General features: G+C 44.7%; 1 pseudogene; it reads right to left on the reverse strand.

Moving 5' to 3' along the window:
* Positions 1-273: 273 nt before the first annotated feature.
* Positions 274-26,108, reverse strand: LOC134758377 (putative uncharacterized protein WWC2-AS2; annotated as a pseudogene).
* Positions 26,109-26,205: the final 97 nt, after the last annotated feature.

Here is a 26,205-nt window from a genome sequence, read left to right on the forward strand (position 1 = left end):
ATTGAAAATGGATAAGAACAAGAATAAATCTTTTTGTTCAATGTCGGTGCCTCAGGAAAAGTGGGTAAAAGCAATGTAGACACACAATCAGATGAGAAGACGACAAGAGCCTTCTGTAGAACTCTGGGCCCTTTATGAGGCCTTTACGAGTTTATGGAGAAATCATGAAATGTATTATTTCCCTTTTCCTTTTCCTTGGAAAAAAAAATCTAAGACCATAACACGTTTGCTTTAAAGTTGTGATTAGTGTCATTACTGCTGCACAAACAGAACTTGAGAAAGAACAAGCGAAATCATCTTTTTATTATCATTTTTTTTTTTTTTTTGCGAGACACAGTCTGGCTCTGCCTCCAGGCTGCAGTACAGTGGTGCGAGATCTTTGCTCACTGTAGCCTCCACCTTCCAGGTTCAAGCGATTCTCCTGCCTCAGCCTCCTGGGTAGCTGACACTACAGGCATGCGCCACCACGCCCAGCTAATTTTTGTATTTTTAGTAGAGACGGGGTTTCACCATGTTGGCCAGGATGGTCTCGATTTCTTGACCTTGTGATCCGCCCGCCTCGGCCTCCCAAAGTGCTGGGATTACAGACGTGAGCACTGCGCCCGGCGAGAAATGATCATTTCTAAGGAAGCCAAACAGGGGTTAAGAGAGGCAAGGAGGAAGAGGAGGGTTTAAGAGAATATGAGTGCCAACAAAGCAATTGCATGAGACTAAATAAACTGAATTATAAATGGCAAAACACAAAGGAAAAGTAGCTAGAGACAGATCTGTCCCCTGGGTAAGGATCACAATGCCTGGCCTTCGTGAAAGCTCAATGAAGATTTATTGAACAGAGCAGAACTGAACTGCCCCCGAGAAAATCGTTTGAGGGTAGATGTTAGTTACCCATGTGGACCACCAGGTGGCAGCATGATCTCGTGACCCCTCAATTGTCCCAGGTAAAACCCGGATGGGTAAGAAGCCCATCTACCACCAGGAGATTTTTGTGGATAGATGTTCATTAGTCAAATGTTCATAATTTGGTAAGAATTTGTATGACTTTTCTCAAATCAGGTGAAGGACGGCTGAAGGAATCTTACTGATGGAATTTGGGTCCCAAACTCCCTACCTATTTTAACCTGAAGTCATTATTCTTCAAAAATTACCCAAAAAACTACATTGCTACATTTCTAACCATTAATATCAAGTTAAAAACACTTGGAAAGTGTGAGCTAGCAATAATCTAGATGACCGACATTCAGATAGAACTATTGCTACTACATGTTGCCTTTTGCTTTTTATAGCTGTGAATTGACCTATTTCCCAAAAATACAATTAGTCCAAGCTTTATTATTTCAGGCTTACTCATACATGAATATTCCTCTGAGCATTACTAAAATAAAAATCAAGTAAAACAGATTAAAAACTATATTTAATGGTCCCCAAAGAAACCCTTAAAAAAAATCTTCTCTCTGCCCATACTGAAGAATGATACCAAAATAGTTTGAAAGTTTAAAGCAAATAATTAGAAAGTAAAACAAAATGTTCTTAGGCTATGTTGATGGAGATCTGGCTAAACCCTTGAGAAGACAGGAAACGTAACTGAGAAATATGCTGCTCTCCTTTATCTAAGTGTGATTAACTACAATGCTTGCTCTGCAAGGTCGGGATCACTTTTCATGAATTCTTTCTCCGAGTGCGTCTTGCAGGGAGGGTCAGGCCCTCCCCTCCTGAACTCCATGGTTGACAATGGATCCACTGGTACAGTTCTGTTTCTCTCCTGGAAAATTGCACTCCTCACCCAGATCTCTTTTCCACCTACGCTCAGCACTCTGTCTACTGAACATTTGCAATGGTGAACCTGAGGGTCTGGAAGCCCCCAGGAAGAAAAGTAAAGTGAGATTCCATTTCATTGCCATTACTGCTAAGGGTTATTCACACAAGAATTCCAACAATTTATATAAGGATCATTAGCCTCACTGGAAATGCATTTCATTGCAACAGACCTGAGTCTTACATTCTTGACATTTTCCAAGGAGTGGCACTGGGCATTGGCCATCAGAAATGGCCATGGTGATTATGCAGTTTTAGAAATATGCCTAAGATACATGAGGGATGCATTCCCCCAAACCATTATCCTCAGCCCTACAGAGTGATCTGGAGAAGATGTGCTGAAGCTCCATGGAGTTTAAAGTAGTATTTATTGGCTGGGGACAGTGGCTTATGTTGAGGTGGGAGGACTGCTTGAGCCCCGGAGCTCAAGGTTGCAGTGAGCTATGATTGCCCCATTGCCCACTGCACTCCAGCCCGGGGGGACATAATGAGAACCCGTCTCAAAAAAAAAAAAAAAAAGCACTTACTAAAAAATCTGAATTCCCCTTTGTTTCATTCACTGTATAGGGTCTACTTTGAAGGGAAGTGTTGTAATCTACAGAAGGCAAGGGTGACCTAGTAATATTTGCAGAAGATAAATGATTACTCTGATTACTATTTGTAGGATCACCAATTTACACTGATTCTGCACTAGTCTGATACGGCAGCAGTCAGTGTAAAGTGTACTAGGTGATTTTGTGGAAGCCACAGTTTGTGCAAAATATATCCTCTCAAGCTGAAAAGGATGTTTAAAAGATCATGGAAATCACGAATGCCAATGGGAGTAATTTGGGGCTTTATTTGTTAAATTAGGCAACAAAATATCAGTAAGATATTTCAAGAGGAAAATATTATTTGTAATTTAGGGGAAAAAATCCCTGAAAAATGGAGATCTGAAACCAAAGGTAGGGAAAATCATTAGGAAGAAATTGAAAAATATTAGGCAAGAGATGAATCCTGGGTCTGTGTAGCGGGGAATGGGGAAAGAGCGGAAAGTAAAGGAAACTGCGGGAAATGAGTTACAGGGCTTAGGGGTAAGAGGGTGATAAGAGAAGGAAACGATGGTTGATTTCATAGCAGGGGTCACTAAGGCAATGATAAAGGCATTAAGGGAGGGAGGAGAAGCAGGAGGAACAATCTGGGTGAAAAGACAATGAGCTTGGCGGGGAGTATATTAGCAAGATATCCTCCTGATGTCTAGCAGGCATTTGGAAAGTCTGTGTGGATTTCAGGGGAGTAAAACTAGAGCTATAGATTTGGGACTCCTGGGCATAAAGGTGGCAGTTGGATCTATGAAAATGGACCATCAGTTCATCCTCACGGGGAAATACAGAAAGAAAAAGTGTTGAGGAAGAGCCTGGGGAATTTTACACTCTGGGGACAGAAAGTGGCGAAGGAAGCTGTGAGATGGAGATGAGGGGCATCTAGAGGGATGGGGGAATCAGAAAGGTTCAAGGGCAGAGAACCCCAGGTTGGAGCCAGTTGCAAGGACAGAGTTTGTGACTGGACAGTGTATTCATTTGCTAGGGCTGCCAAAGCAAAGTACCAAGATATTAGCACCACAGGCTGGGGGGCTTACAGAACAGAAATCTATCCTTTCACAACTCTGGAGGCTAACAGTGCAAGATCAAGGTGTCAGCAGGGTCAGTTTCTTCTGAGGGCCTCTCTCCTTGGCTTGTAGGTGACCATCTTCTCCCTATATTTTCATGTGGCCTTTCTTCTGTGTGTCTGTGTCCTGATCTCTTCTTGTAAGGACATCAATCATACTGGATTAGGGCCCACCCACATGACTTCATTTGACCTTAATTACCTCTTTTTATTTTCAGAGTCTGGCTCTGTTGCCCAGGCTGGAGTGCAGTAGCACGATCTCAGCTCACTGCAACCTCCGCCCCCCAGGTTCAAGCAATTCTCCTGTCTCGGGCTCCCGAGTAGCCAGGATTACAGGTGCCTGCCACCATGCCCGGCTAATTTTTGTGTTTTTAGCAGAGACGGGATTTTGCCATGTTGGTTAGGCTGGTCTTGAACTCCTGACCTCAGGAGATCCGCCCACCTCAGCCTACCAAAGTGCTGGGATTACAGGCATGAGCCATGGCGCCTGGACAGTTTGACCTTAAAGGCCCTAAATTCAAAAACACAGTCACTTTCTGAGGTACTGGAGATTAGGCTTTCAACATATGAATTTGTAGGGGGAGACACAGTTCAGCCCATACCAGGCTGTTAGGTCTGGAAGTTCCCCACTGGCCAACTGAGGGATACGCATTATAATGGCAATGGTGAGCCTGTCCTCAGCACATGCTACCTGCTGGGTTCCGTGGAGAGTGCTTCACATGTATTAGCCCATTTAACATTCACAAGCACCCTATGAAGTAGGTACTATTATCATCAGCACATCTTTTTCCAGAGGAGGAAACAGAGGCACCAAGAGACACTTTGCCCAAAGTCACAAAGATAATAAGTGGCAGAACCCACGAGCTCGGCTTCTACACAGTGAATTTCATCAGCGATTTCTAGCTTGCTCCACCCTCAACAGATACCTGAGAAGTAATGATGTTGCTGAATTACTCAAAGGAATAGATGCATTTCCCATCAGCTGTCACTGACTGCAGGCTCTCTCTAAGGTATAAGGTGAATTCCGCAGGTAGATGTGACAGCTTGAAGAGAAAGGAAAATAAACAATAACTAATAGGTGGTTAAAGTGTCTCAGATTTAAAAAGCAAAGAGAGCAATCCTATTATGACTTCAAATATGTATGTTTATTTAAGTTGTGTTTCTTACATTTGGGGTTGTGATTCTGGAAAGTACTGTAAAATGCAATGAGAAGGCCAGGTGCGGTGGTTCACCGCTGTAATCCCAACACTTTGGGAGGCCAAGGCAGGAGGATCGCTTGAGCCCAGGAGCTTGAGACCAGCCTGGGCAACATAGCCAGACCGTGTTTTGTAAAAATACAAAAATTAGCTGGGTGTGGTGGCTCGCACCTGTAGTCCCAGCTACTGTGGTGGTGGAGGCTGGAAGATCCCTCGAGCACAGGAGTTCAAGGCTGCAGTGAGCTGTGATCGTGCCGCTGTACTCGTGGGTGACAGAGTGAGGCCCTGTCTCAAAAGAAAGAAAAAACAATGCAATGAGAAAATATTTAACAATGCATTTATACACTGAAAGCCTTTTTTGTTTGTTTTTGTTTTGATTTGTTTTTTGGAGACGGAGTCTCTGTCACCCAGGCTGGAGTGCAGTGGCACTACCTCAGCTCACTGCAACGTCCGCCTCCCAGATTCAAGTGATTCTCCTGCCTTAGCCTCCTGAGTACCTGGGATTACAGGCGCACACCACCACACCTGGCTAATTTTTGTATTTTTAGTAGAGACGGGGTTTCACCATGTTGGCCAGGCTTGTCTCGAACTCTTGACCTCAGGTGATCCACCTGCCTCGGCCTCCCAAGGTGCTGGGATTACAGGCGGGAGCCACCATGCCCGGCCCACTGAAAGGTTTTTTGACTTGCAATATGTAAAAGCATCTGTTAAATTCTAGATTTTCTATCGTTTTGGCTTTAATGGTTTTTAACCAGAGATGACTTTTTGAACTATTTTAACTTCAGGTTAGCCTTTAACATGAGAAGAGTGAGGAGAAAGAAACACACACAGGTACACACAGAGATGCACGCACGCGCACACACACACACACACACCCCTTCAAACATGGATACACGGAAATAAAGAAGTGAGAGGAAAAGAAATAAAAATCAGGTTACTAAAATTAAAATTCAAACAGGACCCTCTGGTGAGAATTCCTGCGAGAAGCTGGGTAGCCTGTCACTTTTATCTAAGAGAGAAGAATTCCCAGGACAATGGCACAAAAGCTGGGAAATGGCTCTAAAATGTCTCTATCTTCACTTCTTAAATCCCTCTCCAGCGTAACTGCATGGCGCAGGAAGCCACAAAAGCCTGAAAGAAACTGCCTGAGGGTGAGTGGGGCTCTTCCGAAAAGACTGAGTGAGGGCCCCCCTCTTGGGCTAGGCCGGCGTACCCCTGCACCCCACCCCTCCAGTACCTGCAGATGGGTGTTGCTGCCGCCTTCGCTCTCCCAGCTTTGAACCACTCGTCTCTGCGTCACTTCCCGTTGGGAGCATCTGATTGGCTGAGTCCAGTTCAGTAGCACATTGGGAGCATCTGATTTGCTGGGCTAAGTTACTTACTACCTGCATCCCCTTTCTAGTCCTCTAGCTGGAGACATTCCCCGCCTTCCATCAAGGCTCCTGCGCCAGGCGGTACCCAAACTTAGGAAAAGGGTTGAGATGTTACCTGAAAAAGGAAGTTCATTACACATTTTAAGCATGTATTTTCAGAGACACTGAAACATCTGAAGGCACAAGATTTCTAAATTAGAAACTTTAAAAGTTTCCATTTATTTGGTAAGGTCAAACTATTTAAAAACATACTTTTTTTTTTTTTTTCTTTTTGAGACAGAGTCTCGCTCTGTCGCCCAGGCTGGAGTGCAGTGGCACGATGTCGGCTCACTGCAAGCTCCGCCTCCCGTGTTCACGCCATTCTCCTGCCTCAGCCTCCCGAGTAGCTGGGACCACAGGTGCCCGCCACCACGCCCAACTAATTTTTTTGTATTTTTAGTAGAGACGGGGTTTCACCATGTTAGCCAGGATGGTCTCGATCTCCTGACCTTGTGATCCGCCCGCCTCAGCCTCCCAAAGTGCTGGGATTACAGGCGTGAGCCACCACGCCCAGCCTCTTGTCTTCTTTTTTTGAGTCTGAGTCTCACTCTGTCACCCAAGCTGGAGTATAATGCTACAATCTCGACTCACTGCAGCCTTCGCCTCCTGGGTTCAAGCAGTTCTCCTGCCTCAGCCTCCTGAGTAGCTGGGATTACAGGTGCGTGCCACCATGCCCAGCTAATTTTTGTGTTTTTAGTAGAGACGGGATTTCACCATGTTAGCCAGGCTGGTCTCGAACTCCTGACCTCAGGTGATCCGCCCACCTCGGCCTCCCAAAGTGCTGGGATTACAGGCATGAGCCACCGCGCCCGGCCAAAAGCATACTTTTTTTTTTGGCCATGAAAATGCAAATTTCGTGTTGGGGAAGGAGATAAACAGAAAGAGATGGCAAAGACAGACAAGACTGTTAGAGGGCAGAAGATGGAGAAGCAGCAGGAGCCAGGAAAGTGAACTAATTCTGACTGTCACCTGATGTCAGACACATTGTCTCAGTGCTCACTGCGATTCTGTGAGGTGGGCGCTTTTGCTCCTATGCAACGCATAAGAAGATGGGAACGCAAAGTAAAATGACTGTGAGGGTCACCCACTAGTAAGCAGTGCAGCCAGGAATCCCGCAAGATCTGTCTGACCCCAAAGCCCAGGCTTTTTCCCTAGGCTACTAGAGTTTCGCCTAGTGCTCCTAAGAAAAGCTGTGGGGCACACATACACTAGAAGAAATACAACCAGAAGAGAAATGAGAAAAAGGAATACAACACACACATTTATACATGTCTCCAAATTTATGCCTGGGGATATTGCTGTCTCCGTGTCATTCAAAGAAAAAGAAGTGAGAAGGGAGAGAATTCTGTAGATTCTGGAATAATAGTTAAGCTCTCTAGCTGCATCTTTCCATGTACCAGGGTTGTGGGATTCAGGGTTCCACCCATTCCTATTCTTCATAGTTCAACAGCTCTTTATACCTGCACGTGAAGGGTCCTGGTTCTGGACACTTGCAGAGACATTCAGGCAGGGGAGTTACTGATTCCCAATGAAGCCAGGGTAGCAAAGACATTCACACCCCAGGAACCCTTAAATGGAACCAAAAGCTCAACTAGGCTGACAGGTAGGAGGCTGCGTCTCCCCTTTGCAGCTTTGTAAGAAGAGTCTTCCAGCTTGCACCTTGGACTTTTCAAAACAGTCCAAGAATGTCCTCTGCCAAAAGGAAAAGACCCTGTTGTATCTCTACCATATCTCTTGTCAACACTTTTTTTTTTAATTGAGTGACCAGAGCAAAACGCTGAAGTGAACTTTGTAGCTGTTTCACTAAAAAATCAAACACTGGCCAGATTGTTTAAAAGCTAACAGTGATCAGAAGGCTATGCCTTTTAACTGCATGTTTGCAAACACACATGTATATTGTCTTGTGTATACTGGCCTACAAAATCATTTTAGTTGGACAATCTTTCTACGGTTCAGTATGAATCAATATCAGTGCTGTGGTACATTTGTCTGCCTTCATTGAGTTGAACAGAAATCCACCAAGAGGTTTGGCTAATATGTGGCTCTAGTGTATATGTCTCAGTCAAGAACATCTGAATGCGTGACTTCTCTGGGCATCGAGCCCAAATTAATTATGGTGCTCACTCTCTCATATTTATTTTAAGTGTTTATAAATTATTATTCTGCTATTCATAATATAGACTTTAATGGGTCTGTATATAAGAATGAAAAAGCATACAGCTATGCAAATCATAATCACAATGGGAGAAAAATGGTCTTTTCATGCCTGTTAAAATTTAAGAGCCAAAATAGGAGAATTTTCTGGCCTTTATGGCTGGTCAGAGTCCATCTGTTTCATCTGCTATTTGGCTGTCTGAACAGTTGGACTTTATTTCCTCTACATCATACTGAACTTTTAAGAACAAACAAAAGACTTTTATCTGACGATAGTACACAGATGTGTTGTGTTACATACTTAAATAGGCATTTATATGCACCTCATTTTTATATCTGAAATAATTCAGTGAATGTTTCTTTTTTATCTTTTTTAGCATTTAATCCATGACTCTCACCAGTTCAACTAACATACTACAAAATGTCTTATGCAAAACAGCCACTCAAGAATGTTGGATGTTTAAAAGACATTGTTAGTCCAAATAAACTAGAAAAGCAAGCAAAATTATTTAGAATCAGTACTAGTAAAAGATTTGTATGTGTGTTAAAATTTTTTTCATTACTCTTATTTGTACCAAAAAGTGTAATTTCATGAGGTTTGATTATACAATACAATAAAAGTTATTATTACTAAGTATACTCTATTTCAGAATAGTCTATATGACATATATTTCTTAGCATTCATAGATTACTAGCCACTGTTGCATAAATTGAATTTTTTTTTTTTTTGAGAAGGAGTCTTGCTCTGTTGCCCAGGCTGGAGTATAGTGGCGTGATCTTGACTCACTGCAACCTCTGCCTTCTGGGTTCACACCATTCTCCTGCCTCAGCCTCCCAAGGAGCTAGGACTATAGGCGCCCACCACCACTCCTGGCTAATGTTTTGTATTTTTAGTAGAGACGGGGTTTCATTGTGTTAGCTAGGATGGTCTCGATCTCTTGACCTTGTGATCGGCCCGTCTCAGCCTCCCAAAGAGCTGGGATTACAAGTGTGAGCCACCGCTCCTGGCCACATAAATTGAATTAAATCAAATTCCTATTAAGTTGGAATCATAGATCTGGAAGAAATCTCAAGACAGCAAATGATGCAGCCTCCTCCCCTAGTAGCAGACCGACCTACCTGCTATAAAAAATAATGATTGCCTTTGCACATTTCAAGATATTGCCAGGGCCAGGTGAGGTGACTCACACCTGTAATTACAGAGCTCTGGGAGGCTGAGGTGGGAGATCATTTGAGGTCAGGAATTTGAGGCAACGGTAAGCTATGATCGTGCCACTGCACTCCAGTCTAAGGGACAGAGTGAGAGCCTGTCTCAACAACAACAACAAAACAAAAACAAAAAACAACAATATCTTTAGAAAGGGGTATTTCACATCATTTGATTTCTTGTTCCAGTACGATATTTGATCTTACAGAAAAGCAGTTGTTGCCGGCTGGGCACAGTGGCTCACACCTGTAATCCCAGCACTTGGCCCAGGAGTTTGAGACCAGCCTAAGCAACATAGGGAGACCCCGTCTCTACAAAAAAAACTCAAAAATTAGCTGGGTGTGGTGGCACATGCCTGTAGTCCTAGCTACTCAAGAGGCTGAGGTGGAAGGATCGCTTGAGCCCAGGAGGTTGAGAGTTGAAGCTGCAGTCACCTGAGATCGCACCACTGCACTTTAGCCTGAGCATCAGAGCAAGACCCTGTCTCAAAAAAAAAAAAAAAAAGCCGCCACGGTGGCTCACACCTGTGATCCCAACACTTTGGGAGGCAGGTGGCCAAAATGATGAAACCCTGTATCTACTAAAAATACAAAAATTAGCCCAGCACGGTGGTGCACGCATGTAATCCCAGCTACTCTGGAGGCTGAGGCAGGAGAATTGCTTGAACCTGGGAGGTGGAGGTTGCAGTGAGCCGAGATTGTGCCACTGCACTCCAGCCTGGGTGACAGAGCGAGAGTCTGTCTCAAAAAAAAAAAAAAAAAAGCATTTGTCTTAGCTCTACCTAAGCTATTTTTCTGTTTCTAATTATTTACTTTGGAATATTCTGGACTTACAGAAAAGTTGTAGGATGAACCATTCACATGCACACTTTCTCCAGTCTTCCCTAATGCTAAAATCTTACAAATCTATGGTACATCTGTCAAAGTAAGAAATTAACACTAGCACATTACTGTTTACTAAATTCCACACTGTATTTGGATTTCATCAATATCTTGTTCTGTTTTAGCATCCAATCCAAAAAGCATTTAGTCATCATATCTCCTTAGTCTGCTCTGTTCTGTGACCGTTTTTCAGTCTTTCCTTGTCTTCTATGACTTGTTTTATAGAATGTTGCTCACTCTGGGTTTGTCTAATGTTTTCTGAGGATTAGGCTGGAGTTAGGGACTTCAGGGGAAGCCTATATCAGGATGAAATGCCCTTCTCATCACATCATACCAGGGGTACATGCTACCAACGTGACTTATCACTAGTAATATCAACCTCGTCGCTTAATTAGGCAGTGTTTGCCAGATTACTCCACCGTAAAGTTATTTTTCCCTACTCAATTTTTTTTTTTTTTTTGAGATGGAGTTTTGCTGTTGTCGCCCAAGCTGGAGTGCAGTGGCGAAATCTTGGCTCACTGCCACCTCCACCTCCCGGGTTCAAGCAATTCTCCTGCCTCAGTCTCCTGAGTAGCTGGGATTACAGGCACCCACAACCATGCCCAGCTAATTTTTGTAATTTTAGTAGAGACGAGGTTTCACCATGTTGGCCTGGCTGGTCTCAAACTCCTGACCTCAGATGATTCGCCTGCCTTAGCCTTCCAAAGTGCTGGGATTACAGGCATGAGACGCTGAGCCCGGCTCCTACTCTATTTTTAAAACATGGGTCACTAACTCCAGCCCACAACCAAGAGGGAAGGGATTAGGCTTTGTTTCATGGAGGGAGAAGTATCTACATGTATCATTTAGAATTATGCGAGGAAGATTTGTCCTTTCTCCCCATTTATTTATTTATTCATTAATTTATGTAATGCGTTTGGACTCACATACGTTTATTTTGTTTTGGGTTATAATCTGTGATGGTTATTATTGAGCGTCGACTTGATTGGATTGAGGGATGCAAAGTATTGTTTCTGGGTGTGTCTGTGAGGGTGTTGCCAAAGGAGATTAACATTTGAGTCAGTGGACTTGGAGAGGCGGACCCACCCTCAATCTGAGTGCACACCATCTAATCAGCTGCCAGCACTGGTAGAATAAAGCAGGCAGGAGAAGGTGGGAGGACTTGATTGGGTGAGTCTTCCAGCCTTCATCTTTTTCCGGTGCTGGATGCTTCCCACCCTCAAACATCAGACTCCAAGTTCTTCAGCTTTTGGACCCTTTGACCTAAACCACTGATTTGCCAGGGGCTCTCAGGCCTTCGGCCGCAGACTGAAGGCTGCACTGTCAGCTTCTCTACTTTTGAGGTTTTGGGATTCCAACTGGCTTCCTTGCTCCTCAGCTTGCAGATGGCCTATTGTGGGGCTTCACCTTGTAACTATGTGAGTTAACACTCCTTAATAAACTCCCCTTTATATATACATCTATCCTATTAGTCCTGTTCTTCTACAGAACCCTGATTAATACATAATCCAATTCTGTGTATTTATTTTGTTGCTCAAAATTGTGTCAGCTTTGATCATTATAGACTTTTTAAAGATGACTCCTGTGTGACTTTGATGCACCCTCCTTGTTTTGTTTCTTGGGCACTTCCTTACTCTGAGCCTGCAAGATTCCCAGGCTCACCTTGTATTTTCCCTCCTCTATCTCTAGAATCAAATCAGCCATTTTTCCAAGGACCCCTGATTTCTTTTATTAGAGAATGGTATTTAGCAACCAAGATCTGGGTGCTGGGTATCCTCCTTATGACTGGAGTGGCATTGCTTCTAAACCTTCTAGGAACACAAGCTCAGAAACTCATGTGTCTATGCTAACCCAAGCATACACACACATATCTCATTTTCTGTCTGTCTATCTATCTATCTATCTATCTATCTATCTATCTATCTATCTATCTATCTATCCATCCATGCATGAGTTCACACCCATGTCTCCAACCTAATCCTGTATGACAGGATTCATTCTAGACTTCCCTCTTGCTTATTTGTATTTTTTTTTTTTTTTTTTGAGACGGAGTCTCGCTGTCGCCCAGGCTGGAGTGCAGTGGCGTGATCTTGGCTGACTGCAGGCTCTGCCCCCAGGGTTCACGCCATTCTCCTGCCTCAGCCTCCTGAGTAGCTGGGACTACAGGCGCCTGCCACCACGCCCGGCTAATTTTTTGTATTTTTAGTAGAGACAGGGTTTCACTGTGTTAGCCAGGATGGTCTCGATCTCCTGACCTCGTGATCCGCCCACCTCGGCCTCCCAAAGTGCTGAGATTACAAGCGTGAGCCACCGCGCCCGGCCGCTTATTTGTACTTTCTTTCTGTGTTAGTGAGAACCCTGGCTCAGTTCTACCTAAACTTTTGCCAGTAATAATCACTAGGTTTTGAATGGAGACAGAAAGTAAGGAGACAATGTGCCCTCTTCATAATCGTGCATATTAACCACTGCTCCACTGCGATATGGCTAGGAACACAGACACTGAAGCCTGTCCCTTGGGTTTCATCCCGGCATTGTCATTTAATGGCTGTGTGATCTTCGGTAAATGACTTAAACTATCTGTGCCTCAGTTTCTTCTCCTCTCAAAAAAGAGTCATAATAATGAATATTCCATAGGGCTGAAGGGAGAATTGAAGAAGTTTACACAAGTAAACACTTCAGAGCAGTGCCCGTCTCATGCTAAGTGCTCAAGAATTAACTTTAGAAACAAGTTTATACCAAAAGATTTATTTGACTGAAATATCAACAGCCAACAGGGGCCTGACAAATTAAAATTTTAAGAGTGTTTGTATATATTATTTATAAATCAATATAATAAATAAAGAAAAATAGACCAGGCTCAGTGGCTCACGCCTATAATCTCAGCACTTTGGGAGGCCAAGGTGGGAGGATTACTTTAGCCCAGAAGTTTGAGACCAGTCAGGGCAACATGGCGAGACCCCATTTCTACCAAAAAATAGAAATAAATAAATAAATAAACAAAACAGCCAGGCGTGGTAGCCTGCACCTGTAGTCCCAGCTACTTGGGAGCCCGAAGTGGGAGGATCTTATGAGCCCAAGAAGTGGAGGTTGCCGTGAGCTGAGATCACGCCACTGTACTCTAGCCTGGGTGACAGAAACAGTCTCAAAAAATAAAATTAAATTTAAAAAGTAAAAATATATGAAACAGCCTTGACAAAGGTACAAAAGTTATGTTCTGAATCTATCATTCACACATATGTCATTTGAGTGTTATAGCTACTCTGTCTGTATCCAGCCTGCACTATTTTCTTTAAAATCCATGGTTATTGCACTATTTTCTTTAAAGTTTCATGGCTATAGGTCCCTAATTAAATAAAGTTTGTAAAGCTGGGCAAAATCAAAATATTGTAGAATGGAAGAGAATATTCAGAGTCAATCAAGGCAGTTTTTTATACATTAAATGTATAAAACCCATTTAATCAAAGGAGTAATGTGGAACTTGCTCAAGAGAAGCTCAAGGTCGTTGTTAAACACACAGACTCTCATTCCCTTCCTTGGAGAGTCTGAGGTAATAAATCTGAGCCTGGGAATAAGAATTTTATTTTTTATTTTATTTTATTTCATTTTATTTATTTATTTATTTTTTTGAGATGGAGTCTCATTCTGTCACCCAGGCTGGAGTGCAGTGGCGCGACTTGGCTCACTGCAACCTCTGCCTCCCAGGTTCACGCCATTCTCCTGCCTCAGCCTCCCGAGTAGCTGGGACTATAGGCGCCCGCCACCACGCCCGGCTAATTTTTGTATTTTTAGTAGAGACGGGGTTTCACTATATTGGTCAGGCTGGTCTCGAACTCCTGACCTCTTGATCCACCCACCTCGGCCTCCCAAAGTGCTGGGATTACAGGTGTGAGCCACCACGCCTGGCCTTATTTTATTTCATTTTTTAGAGAAGGGGTCTTGCTTTGTTGCCCAGGCTGGTCTTAAACTCTGGACCTGAAGCAATCCTCCTGCCTCAGCCTCCCAAAGTGTGGGATTACAGGTGTGAGCCACTGTGCCTGGCCATGAATCAGAATTTTATTTTTATGTATTTATTTTGAGGCAGGGTCTGTTTCTGTTGCCCATGCTGGAGTGCAGTGGTGTGATTACAGCTCACTGCAGCCTCAACCCCCTGAGCTCAAGTGATACTCCCACCTCAGCCTCTCAAATAGCTGGAAACACAGGTGCGTGTTCCCACCCCTGGCTAATTTTTGTACATTTTTTTAGAGACAGGGTATCACCATGTTGCCCAGCCTGGTCTCAAGCTCTTGGGCTCAAGTGGTCCAACTTCCTCGGCCTCCCAAAGTGCTGGGATTACAAGTGTGAGCCACTGTGCCTGGCCTGAATAAAAATTTTAAACAAGAGTTCCAAGTAATGCCCATCAGGCAAATTCCGAAAAAGTGATTTAATCCAGATCCTGATTAATATGAGAAAACTGAGGCCCAGAGGAAAGACAATCTACCTCTCCAATGTTCATTAAGCAACTACTTCTATAGGGCATTACGGAAGTACAATGGGAATATATCAAAAGGTTTGGGACAATGCATTGCGATGCATTTCTGGTGGACTACAAATTGGTACAATCTTTTGGGCAGACAGTTGGGCGATATGTATCAAAATATTAAGTGTGCTTATCCTTTGACCCAGTAATTCCAGAAGAAAATATTTCTTAGAGTTTTCATTCAGACCACCTGAATCAGAACCACCCAGGGTTCCTGCTGAGGATGTAGATTTCAATGTCTCAGATCAACTGAACTAGAATCTCTGGGAGCGGGACCTGGCATTCTGCATTTTAACAAGTTCATCAAGAAATTCTGGCTGGGTGTGGTGGCTCATCATTATTATCTCAGCCCTTTGAGAAGTCGAGGTGGCAGAATCACTTGAGGTCAGGAATTTGAGACCAACCTGGTCAACATAATAAGACCCCTTTTTTTTAATAAGAAAAATTAGCCAGGCATGGTGGCACATGCTTGTAGTCCCAGCTTCTCTGGAGGCTGAGGCAGGAGGATCACTTGAGCCCAGGAGTTTGAGGATACAGTGAGCAATGATCATGTCACTGCTCTCCAGCCTGGATGATACAGTGAGACCCTGTCCCAAAAAAAAAAAAACAAAAAAACCCCACCAAACTAAAAGAGAAGCTTATGTTCACTAATTTGTAAGAAATGCTTCCCTAACAAAGGGAAGCAGAGGGAGAGTCCTGAGCTCAAGCGATCTTCCTACTTCAGCTTCCTGAATAGCTGGGACTATAGGTGTTCGCCAACATGCCCAGCTAATTTTTTATTTTTATTTTTTTATTTTTTATTTTATTTTATTTTTTTGAGACGGAGTCTCACTCTGTCCCCCAGGCTGGAGTGCAGTGGCACGATCTCAGCTCACTGCAAGCTCCACCTCCTGGGTTCATGCCATTCCCCTGCCTCAGCCTCCCAAGTAGCCGGACTACAGGCGTCCGCCACCATGCCCAGCTAATTTTTTTGTATTTTTAGTAGAGACGGGGTTTCACTGTGTTAGCCAGGATGGTCTCGATCTCCCGACCTCGTGATCCGCCTGCCTTGGCCTCCCAAAGTGCTGGGATTACAGGCGTGAGCCACCGTGCCCGGCCTAATTTTTTATTTTTTATGGAGAAGAGGTCTCACTATGTTGCCCAGGCTGGTCACAAACTCCTGGGATCCTTCCACCTCAGCCTCCCAAAGTAGTGAGATTACAGATGTGAGCCACTGCACCCAGTCTGGATAATTTATAATGAACAAAAACTTATTTGGCTCATAGTTCTGGAGGCTGGAAAGTCCAAGATTGGGAGGCTGCATCTGATAAGGGCCTTCCTGCTGCATCATCACATGGCAGAATATATGGCATCACAAGGAAGCATGCACAGGAGACAGAGGAAAACTGGGCTGAAATCCCATGATAATTAACCCACCCCGACTATAACGGCATTAATTCATTCATGGAGCAGGGCCCTCATGACGTAATCACTTCTTAAAGGGCCCATCTCAGTACCATTGACATGAGTTTTGGAGGGGATGTTTAAACCGCAGCACAGGGCAAAAAGGGCTACACAGAGGGGCAGCTGGGCATGGGTATTAGAGCCCAAGAGGGATCCGAAAAATGTCCACAGGGATGGGGAGTAAGACAAGCAGGGTGAAGATGGTGTCCCCATAGAGGAGTGTACCTTGTACTTGTGTGGGGTGTCAGAGCCCCAGAAGATGAGGAGATCATGTATATGAGAGGACAGGGGGGCCCGGTATGGGTGCTAAGAGAGGGTGCCTGTGCAAGCAGGTGGCCTGTACGAGGTATGGGAGCCCACCGAGGGGGTTGGCCAGGTGTGAGGTGTGGAGGCCTGAAGGCACAAGAAGGGCATCTCCTTGGGGAGGGGGCAGTGGTAGCCTCAGGAGATTGGCTATGTTCAGGGTGTTGACTAAATACATAAGTATTTTAAATTTAAGGAGAGTCAGGTTTCTCACTGTTGTAGAAGGGAGTTCTGAATATGGAAGGGAAACTGTATTACTTTGTTTAAATGCTGCTGATAAAGACATACCCAAGACTGAGCAATTTACTAAAGGAAGAGGCTTATTGAACTTACAATTCCACCTAGCTGGGGAGGCCTCACAATCATGGCATAAGGTGAAAGGCACATCTCACATGGTGGCAGACAAAGGAAGAGAGCTTGTGCAGGGAAACTCTTGTTATTAAAGCCATCACATCTTGTGAGACTCTTTCACTATCACAAGAACAGTACAGGGAAGACCTGCCCCCATAATTCAATCACCTCCCACCAGGTTCCTTCCATGACACGTGGGAATTGTGGGAATTACAATTTAAGATGAGATTTGGATGGGGACACAGCCAAACCACATCATAAAACTAGAATGAATGCCAAGATGTTGGATTTGAATGGAAGGAATTTGGCGTGAACTTGTGGTTTTCAATAGGTAGATAGATACTATGTACCTAGACAGTGTCTAAACTCCGTCTACTAAGAGGGTGACACTCCAATAGCAATGAGTTCTCCTGGAAGCCCAGATCTAACTACCTTTTCCCACTAAAGGGAACTGGGGCCCTTGGAGAGATGACCTACTCCAGCTCTGGAATAGGGAAATCATAAGACAGCCAGAACATCTTCTCATGTCAGAAGACAAGGAAGTGCTCAAAGAATGTGGGAGCCATGTTAAAGGACATAGGAGCCAGCTTGTGGCCAAAGGACTTCCCACTGGCCAAATCTAAGACCATCTGAGCACGATTAAACAGTGATAGTGTAGTTTTCAGGAGCTGGGGAGAGAGAGGAATGCAGTTAGTCATGATAGGTATAGAGTTTCAGTTGCAGAAGATGAAAAAGTTCTGGAAATGGATGATGATGATCATTGTACAACAGTGTGAATGTACGTAATGCCCCTGAATTGTACACTTAACAATGGTTTAAAAAATAATTTTGTTATGCACATGTTATGAGAATTTTTTAAATGATGGCAATAGAATATAACACACTAAATAAAAAAATAATCCATGAGTCCTGCTGTGGACTGAATTGTGTGCCACCCCCTTGCAATTTATATGTTGAAGCCATAACCTCCCAGTGTGGTTGTATTTGGAATAAGGAAGTAATTAAGGGTGAATGAGGTCATAATGGTGGGGCCCTGGTCTAATAGGATTAGTATCCTTATAAGAGAAGACACCAGAGAGCTTTCTTTTTCTTTGTGTCATGTGAAGACACAATGAGAAGGCGGCTGTCTAAAAGCCAGGAAATGAGCCCTCACAGGAACTAAATCTGCCAGCACCTCAATCTTGGGCTTCCCAGTCTCCAGAACTTCAAGAACATAAATTTCTGCTTTTTAGGCCACCCAGTCAACAGTATTTTGTTATGTCAGTCCAAGCTAAGACAAGCCCCTAATGATTTTTTTGTTTTGAGACAGAGTCTCGCTCTGTTGCCCAGGCTGGAGTGCAGTGGCATGATCTCAGCTCACTGCAACCTCCACCTGCCGGGTTCAAGCAATTCTCCTGCTTCAGCCTCCTGAGTGGCTGGGATTATGGGCATGCACCACCACATCCTGCTAATTTTTGTATTTTGAGTAGAGGTGGGGTTTCTCCATGTTGGCCAGGCTGGCCTCGAACTCCTGACCTCAAGTGATCCACCAACCTCAGCTTCCCAAAGTGCTGGGATCACAGGCATGAGCCACCACGCCCAGTGCCCCTAATGATTAAAAAAAATAGTAATAATGGCAGGAAGGAATAGGAAAAGTCTCCCCACATAAAGATGCTGGCTCAAAAATGTAGAAGAAATCCTGCCATTTTGGAGCTATCAATGTAATAATTAATTCAAGCATGGATCTTCAATGGATGTCAAATCCAATGAATGAAAGATTTGATGAGGAAGAGGATATCCATAGTTTTACCGTACCATCCCCACAGACAGTTATTAATTGCAGAGGGAAAAGACGCCTTTAAAATGGTGTCAGATACACCTGTCAGGTACCACTTAATGATCAAATTTAGTATCACCAATGATGAGACAAAACTGACATTACGTACTTTTCAATGTGATGGAGGGAGAAGTATACAACCTCCCCATAAAGTTTTCTTAAGAAAAATGCGAACCTGAATCTAATGAGGAAATACTCTAAAACCAAATTGTGGGATATTGGCCTAGATTCTATGTCGTTGTCATGAAATATTTTTTTTTTTAAGGAGGTGAATGATCAAGATTAAAGGAGACTGAAGAGATATGACAACCAAGCTTAATGTGATGAACTTGCCCAGATCCTGTTTTACACAAACAGACAAAAAAATAGCTACAGGGGGTGTCTTGAGGCAATGGAGGAGATTTTAATATGAGCTCTATATTAGTCTGTTATCTTACTGCCTGGGTAATTTATAAAGCAAACAGGTTTAATCGGCTCATGGTTCTGCAGGCTGTATAGGAAGCATGGCTGGGGAGGCCTCAGGAAACTTATTGATTATGGAAAAAGGCGAAGGGGAGGCAGGCATGTCTTACGTGGCCAGAACAGAAGAGAGGGAGAAGGGAGGGGTGCCACACACCTTTACACGACCAGATCTCATGACGACAGCTCACTCACTATCACCAGAACAGTACTCAGAGGAAACGCGCCCCCATGATCCAGTCACCTCCTACCAGGCCCCAGCTCCTGGAAATTACAATTCAACATCAGATATGGGCAGGGACAGAAATCCAAACCATATTCAGCTGTATACTAGATAATATTTGCTGTATCAATTTTAATTTCTTAGGTTTGATAATATTGTAGTTATAGGCCAGGCACAGTGGCTCACGCTTGTAATCCTAGCACTTTCGGAGGCTGAGGTGGGTGGATCACCTGAGGTCAGGAGTTTGAGACCAGCCTGGCCATTATGGTGAAACCCCGTATCTACTAAAAATACAAAAATTAGCTGGGCATAGTGGCGGGCGCCTGTAATTCCTGCTACTCAGGAAGCTGAGGCAGGAGAATCGCTTGAACCTGGGAGGCAGAGGTTGCAGTGAGCCAAGATCATGCCATTGCACTCCAGCCTGGGTAACAGAGTGAGACTCCATCTGAAAAAAAAAACATTATGGTTATATAGGAGAATGGCCTTATTTTCAGTATTGAAGTATTTAGAAGTCAGGTGTCATGATGTCTATAATTTATTTTCAAATTGTTGAGCAAAAAAACCTACATCTCCATAGAGAGAAATAAAAGCAATGTGGTAAAATGGCAATCTCTCCTGGTGAATCTGGAACACAGATACATAGGTACTCATTTTATTATCGTTTCAAATTTTCAACAATTTTCACATTTTTCAAATGAAAAAGAGTCTAACTCTCTTGGATGTGTCTCAAGAAATACATAGGTCAGATTTCTTACTTATTTTTTATTTTATTTAATTTATTTATTTATTTTTGAGACAGAATCTCGCTCTGTTGCCCAGGCTGGAGTGCAGTGCACGATCTCGGCTCACTGCAAGCTCTGCCTCCTGGGTTCACACCATTCTCCTGCCTCAGCCTCTGGAGTAGCTGGGACTACATGAGCCTGCCACCACGCCTGGCTAATTTTTGTATTTTTAGTAAAGACGAGGTTTCACCCTCTTGCCCAGGCTGGACTTGAACTCGTGAGCTCAAGTGATCCTCCCACCTTGGCCTTTCAAAGTGCTGGGATTACAGGTATGAGCCACCATGCCCGGCCCAATCCTGTCTTTTAAAGAAGGTATTTTCCAGACTATAAAGTTGGAACAGAAAAAAAGGATGCAAATTAAAGATGGTCAAAGGAAAACAGAGTCTCATATTATTTCGTTACATAAGAAACAATGTAAGCCCGATGCGGTGGCTCATGCTGTTATCCCAGCACTTTGGGAGGCTAAGACAGGAGGATTGCTTGAGGCAAGAAGTTCGAAACCAGCCTGGGCAACATAGTGAGATCCCCATCTCTATTTTTTATATAATTAAAAAAAAATAAAAGAAAAAAAGTACATGAATTATTCACCCTAAAGCTCTACCCTACAGAGAATACAAGAGGTGCCCTCTGAGACCCTCATATGTATAAAAACGTGGTATTTGAGCTTCTGCTTCTTTTTGCTAATGAGACAGATATTTTAAATGTTCACTTCTTTTTTTTTTTTCCTAGCAACCACAAAATTTGCCCAATGTCGGTCTCCTACCTGCAGTAAATAAGGTAAAACAGAATCTGTTTGATGTTGCTTATTATTAAATGGGAATGACTTTTTGCCTAAGGTGTTGGTGTAATCATTAACTGCAAGGGAAGTGGTTATGGTAATTGAGGATTCTGGTTTGACCCAGCTCTGGGAATTTTTTTTTCTTTTTTTCTTTTTTTTTCTTTTTTTTTTTTTTTTTGAGACAGGGTCTCGCTCTGTTGCCCAGACCGGAGTGCAGTGGTGCAATCCTGGCTCACTGCAACATCCACCTCCCAGGCTCAAGCAATTCTCCTGCCTCAGCCTCTCGAATAGCTGGGATTACAGGCATGCGCCACCACACCTGGCTCATTTTTGTATTTTTAGTAGAGATGGGGTTTCACTATGTTGGCCAGGCTAGTCTCGAATTCCTGACCTCAAATGATCTACCCGCCTCGGCCTCCTGAAGTGCTGGGATTACAGGAGTGAGCCACCACGCTTGGCCAGCAGTGGGAATTTTTAAAGATCACATGCCTTTCTTCTTAAGGACTGTCTAGACAATAAAATTTAGAATTGCAGCTTGGGGTTACCTAATCACAATAATTAGAGATATTTGTTTTAAGCAGTTCAGTTGCCAAGAAAAAAAATGCCACTAGTTTGATTAAGAAACAAAGCACATTCTTTTATTTAGAATTTGAAAAGTGTATAATCCCTGATCTCCTTGAAGAAACAAGGGATATTAAAATATTGAAAACCAGTTCATCTTGTCCTACGCAGAGCTGACTCACTAGCATAGTGAAGACGGTTCATACACTAACAACTAATTCTTACACACATAACTGAAAATGTAGACCACATTGTACAAAGAAATAAAATTATATCAAATTATGGAAGGCCAAAAATAGGATTATAGATGGCTTACTTAATTCTATTTGACTTGCACTGATGTTTCCCTCCCAAGGTTCACTCCTGCATACTCAGTTCTCTACAGACTTTTAGATGATAGACATTCAGCCATACATTTGCAGTCCTGACCTTTGCTTCGAGCTTTAGTCCTGACCTTTAACTTTCTGCTGGGTATCTCTAATTTCTAAAGTCAACTGCATCTCAGATCCCCCTTTGGACTTCCTCATTTTTTCCAGCCCTTTGACAGTCTAAAATCTTGGATTCACCTCAGATTCCTCCTTCTAGCTTATTTGCCTCTCTCTTCTTAATCTAATCAGTTGCAAATTCTTGCCAAACCATTTCTTTTCATCCTTCATTGCCTTATTTCTGATCCAGACCTTATCTGTCTCATACCTGTACTATCACAACAGCCTCCGAACTGGATGGCTCCAGCCAGTCTTGGGCTCTTTCGTGCTAGCTTCATCTTTGAACTTTGCACACCCGTTTCTTTCCTCAAACATGCCCCGCCACGCCTGTCCATTTTAAACTCATGTCTATGCTCATCTCTCCCCATCCTTTTTCTTTAATGATTATTTACCTCATGATACTTCTCTGATGGATCTCCCTGACAGCACTAATCCTCTATAAGAATTTCCTTCCTTTACTATCTGTGTTCTTCCTTTGACAGGAAGGAAGTGTACAGGAGGCTGTCTGTGTTCTTTACATTTTATGATTGGCCCCATCTCCAGAACTGACTGGATTGTAACGCCACTGACCTTAGCCAGCCAAGTGTCTTTTTGCACCTTGCTTTTTTTCACTTAACATATACTGGAGATCTCTCCTTACCAGCACATATATGTTTATCTAATGCTTTTAAAATGCTTGCTAACTATGGATAATTCATAATTTATTTAATTAGTCTCTTACCGATGGCTACTGGTGGTTTTTCTGGCTTTGTTATTATCAAACACGCTTCAGTGAATATCCTTGTGTATCTTGAGCAACTTTAATGTCACAGGAAAATAATTGTACTGGGATTGCTGGATTAAAGGTGTGTGTGTGTGTGTGTGTACATATAAACATTTTTTTTAAGAGGTAGGGTCTCCTTATGTTGCCCAGGCTGGAGTGCAGTGGCTATTCAAAGGCACGGTTATAGTGCCTTGAACTCCTAGCCTCAAGTGATCTTCTTGCCTCAGCCTCCTGAGCAGCTGGGACTATAGGTGTGCTTGATATATTTTATTTTTATTTTATTTTTTTTAGATGGCGTATTGCTCTGTTGCCCAGGCTGGAGTGCAGTGGCAGGATCTCGGCCCACTGCAACCTCCGCCTCCCAGGTTCAAGCGATTCTCCTGCCTCAGCCTCCCGAGTAGCTGGGATTACAGCTGCCTGCCACCACACCTGACTAATTTTTGTATTTTTTAGCACAGACGGGGTTTTGCCGTGTTGGCCGGGCTGGTCTCGAACCCCTGACCTCAGGTGATCCGCCCACCTCAGCCTCCCAAAGTGCTGAGATTACAGACGTGAACCACCACGCCCGGCACACCTGATAACTTTTAAATTTGTACATAATAGAATTATCTTTTAAAATAATTTTCACTGTCTACTCCCATTTTTGATATTACTAATTTTCCTGCCACTCAAGATTAGGACATTGACAGTGGGAGCTTTGTTTATGGTGGCTTATCCTCACGGATTTAGCGCTGGAGAGAAAACGTAAAGCTAGGAGAAAAGAACTTTGAAAGCCACAGAACAGGCTCTTCAGCGGCTAGAACACGGTTCCAGGCTAGGGCAATATGGCGTCCTGGACACCGGATTGCATCATCTTTCTTTGCCAAGGATCATCTGGAGCCCAAATCAAATCTAAATGTGTCCACCTCTAAAATGGGGATAATCTTCATGTTTCTTTTCCTTTTACATATATAAATGCAATTTCACTGTCTTGACCGTTAGGAATTCTCTGAAGGTCTGTTACTACGTAAATTGTGTGAACTCCGAACAGCAGAGTTCAAACTTGATCAGAACAAAAAAGGCTAGAGAGTGGCAACTCTCCTTTCCGTCATTTTAATGGCTTTTGTATGACCAAATGTTTCCTTGCCAGTCAGTGGGGAAGAAGCAGCGAGCTTGTCTCTTAATTGCTTTAGAGTTCTGTTTGTCTATTTAGCGTTTCTTTTTGAAGTCTGAAGATTTATGGAACAATAAACGTCATTTAATGCTGCGTGCTATTTTGGATTCCTCACTGGTTTTAGAATTTAGGTAAAACTACTTAGCTGAAAGTTTAACAAATTTGAAATTACAAGTATTGTAGAATAGTTCATCTCAGTGACGTAAAATTACGGCAGCAGCAAAGTGTGTTACTTTGTTTTTTTTTTTAATAGTAAGATGTAGACATTTTAGTATAACAAATGTTTTCAAGTTGTTTGGGAAATAAATAAGCTAGGAAGCAAGGTTTAAATAAGAATGGTTTGGTTTGGTGCTGAATGATGTTGTTAGTACACCGCAATTCAAGTGTTGGCTATGCATTTGGGCCAATTTAGGGAAGTCCAAAACAACGCACATTCGCTCAGTAGTGTGAGAGATTAATTGTAGGCAGGTCCCATCTTTTTTACAGTATTCAAACGTTCAACCTTAAGACCCCACCAGGGCGTCTCATTCCACTGGGAACTAGAGAAGCTTGACTTGTGTGATCACCTCCTGATGAATGGACTGGGGCGGAACACAGATCCGGAGGTGGGGGCTTCTCTTCACCAAGCGCAAAGCCTACCTTCCAGAAGGCTGGCTGCACAAGCGGCCGCCCTAAATGCGGTCACAGCGGGCAAATTCGCCGTGGGTGCCTTCCTTCCCTACCTCCGGCCCACTCTGGTTGCTCCTTCCCAGGTGCTCCAAGCTCTCCAGAGTTTCTGGTGGTTTACAGTTTCCGCTTCACGCCCAGACTGCTCTAAGGGCAAACACGACCCCTTTCCTCTTCTAGGACCCCTTCCGTGAAGTCTGTTCCAACCCTGAGCCTCTCCACCTTCGAGATTGGCCGCAGATGCCCCGACGGGATGTCCTGGGGAGCCGAAAGCTGTCCCCAGCCCCGGACAGCTACTGCCCACGCCGCGCAGGCCAGCCTCACACAGTAGCGAATCTCCTTCACGCGACTCCCTCGCAGGCCTGTGAACCCGCAGGGGAGGCGGAGGTCGGTTCAAACCCTGCGAGAGCCCCTGCCCAGCGCGGAGTCCTGCACACGGTGGAAAGTCCTTACGTATTAGCGGGCAGGATTAAACGACTTCACACCACGAGGTGCAAGACTGGGCTTCGGGGCCTTCCTCGGTGTTGCTATTTTAAAAGAAGCTGCTCAGTAACCCAGAAGAAGATGACGGGGGACGGTGGTGTAGACCCGGCTGGAGAGGAGTCCGAGGCCTGGGAGGCGCCCCCTCTGACTGAGGGGCTGGGGACCCTGAAGCTTGGGGTCCAGGCCCCGCCAGCGCTGCACCCGGCATTGTCCCGCCTGGGGCAGGCGTCCGGTCCCTCGGCAGTGCAGGCCAGCACGTAGTAGCTGCTGAATAAATAAATGCCTATGCAACAGGGAACGTCCCGGCCCACCCCGGCCGGGCCAGGGCCTAGGAAGGGCGGGCGTCCGGCGCCGCCGTGGGTCCCTCCGGCGTGGCCGCCCACACCTCCTGGCCACGGCGGGGCTGCGGTGGGGGGACATCCTGGGGCGGGCGGCTGGACGGAAGGGACTGGAGTCGGGGCGCGTCCACGGCCAACCGCCCCGAACCCAGCAGGGGAGGCCAGGGACCAGGAGCTTCCGGGGCCCCGCGGCTGGAGCGCCCGGACGCGAAGGGGCGGCGGGTGACTTGGGGCGCGGCGCGGGCGGCTACAGGGCCGGACGGGAGTTCCTCCGCTTTCCGCCGCGCGGCTCGCGGTCTCAGCCGAGGTCATCGAAGGCCAGGAGCCCTGCGGAGGCCCCGCCGTCCCGGACCCACCGACGCGCTCCCAGCGCTTGGTGCTTTCCCACCACCCCGGACCGCCTTTAGGGTGCCGGAGGGGCTCGGGGCGCGGCGTGGGGAGCCTTTGTGCCCTCTCCGCTTGTTGAGGTTTTTTCTCCGGAGGAGAGCTCCCCCCCCGCCACCCCTTTCCTCTCGAAAGTTTTGTGGTTTCCCTAGAAGACGAAAGAGGTTGAGAAGGTTGCGGAGACTTTTTTGCAATCTTCCCCGTCCAGAAACTCTAAAACCTCTCGGCGTTTGGCCCAGGGGAGCTATCTGGGATCAAGGGGAGGGAGCTGGCCCCACATTCCTTCGCCCGCCTTCCTCCCATCTGGAGCCGCGGCCCCGCTTGGGCAGTGCGTCCGAGGTGGTGCGGCGACGCCGGCAGCGGCGGGGTTAAGCTCAGGAATGCGGCGGGAG

This window comes from Gorilla gorilla, chromosome 3 (assembly GCF_029281585.2).
Source record: "Gorilla gorilla gorilla isolate KB3781 chromosome 3, NHGRI_mGorGor1-v2.1_pri, whole genome shotgun sequence".
In the NCBI taxonomy this organism is placed as follows: Eukaryota; Metazoa; Chordata; class Mammalia; order Primates; family Hominidae; genus Gorilla; species Gorilla gorilla.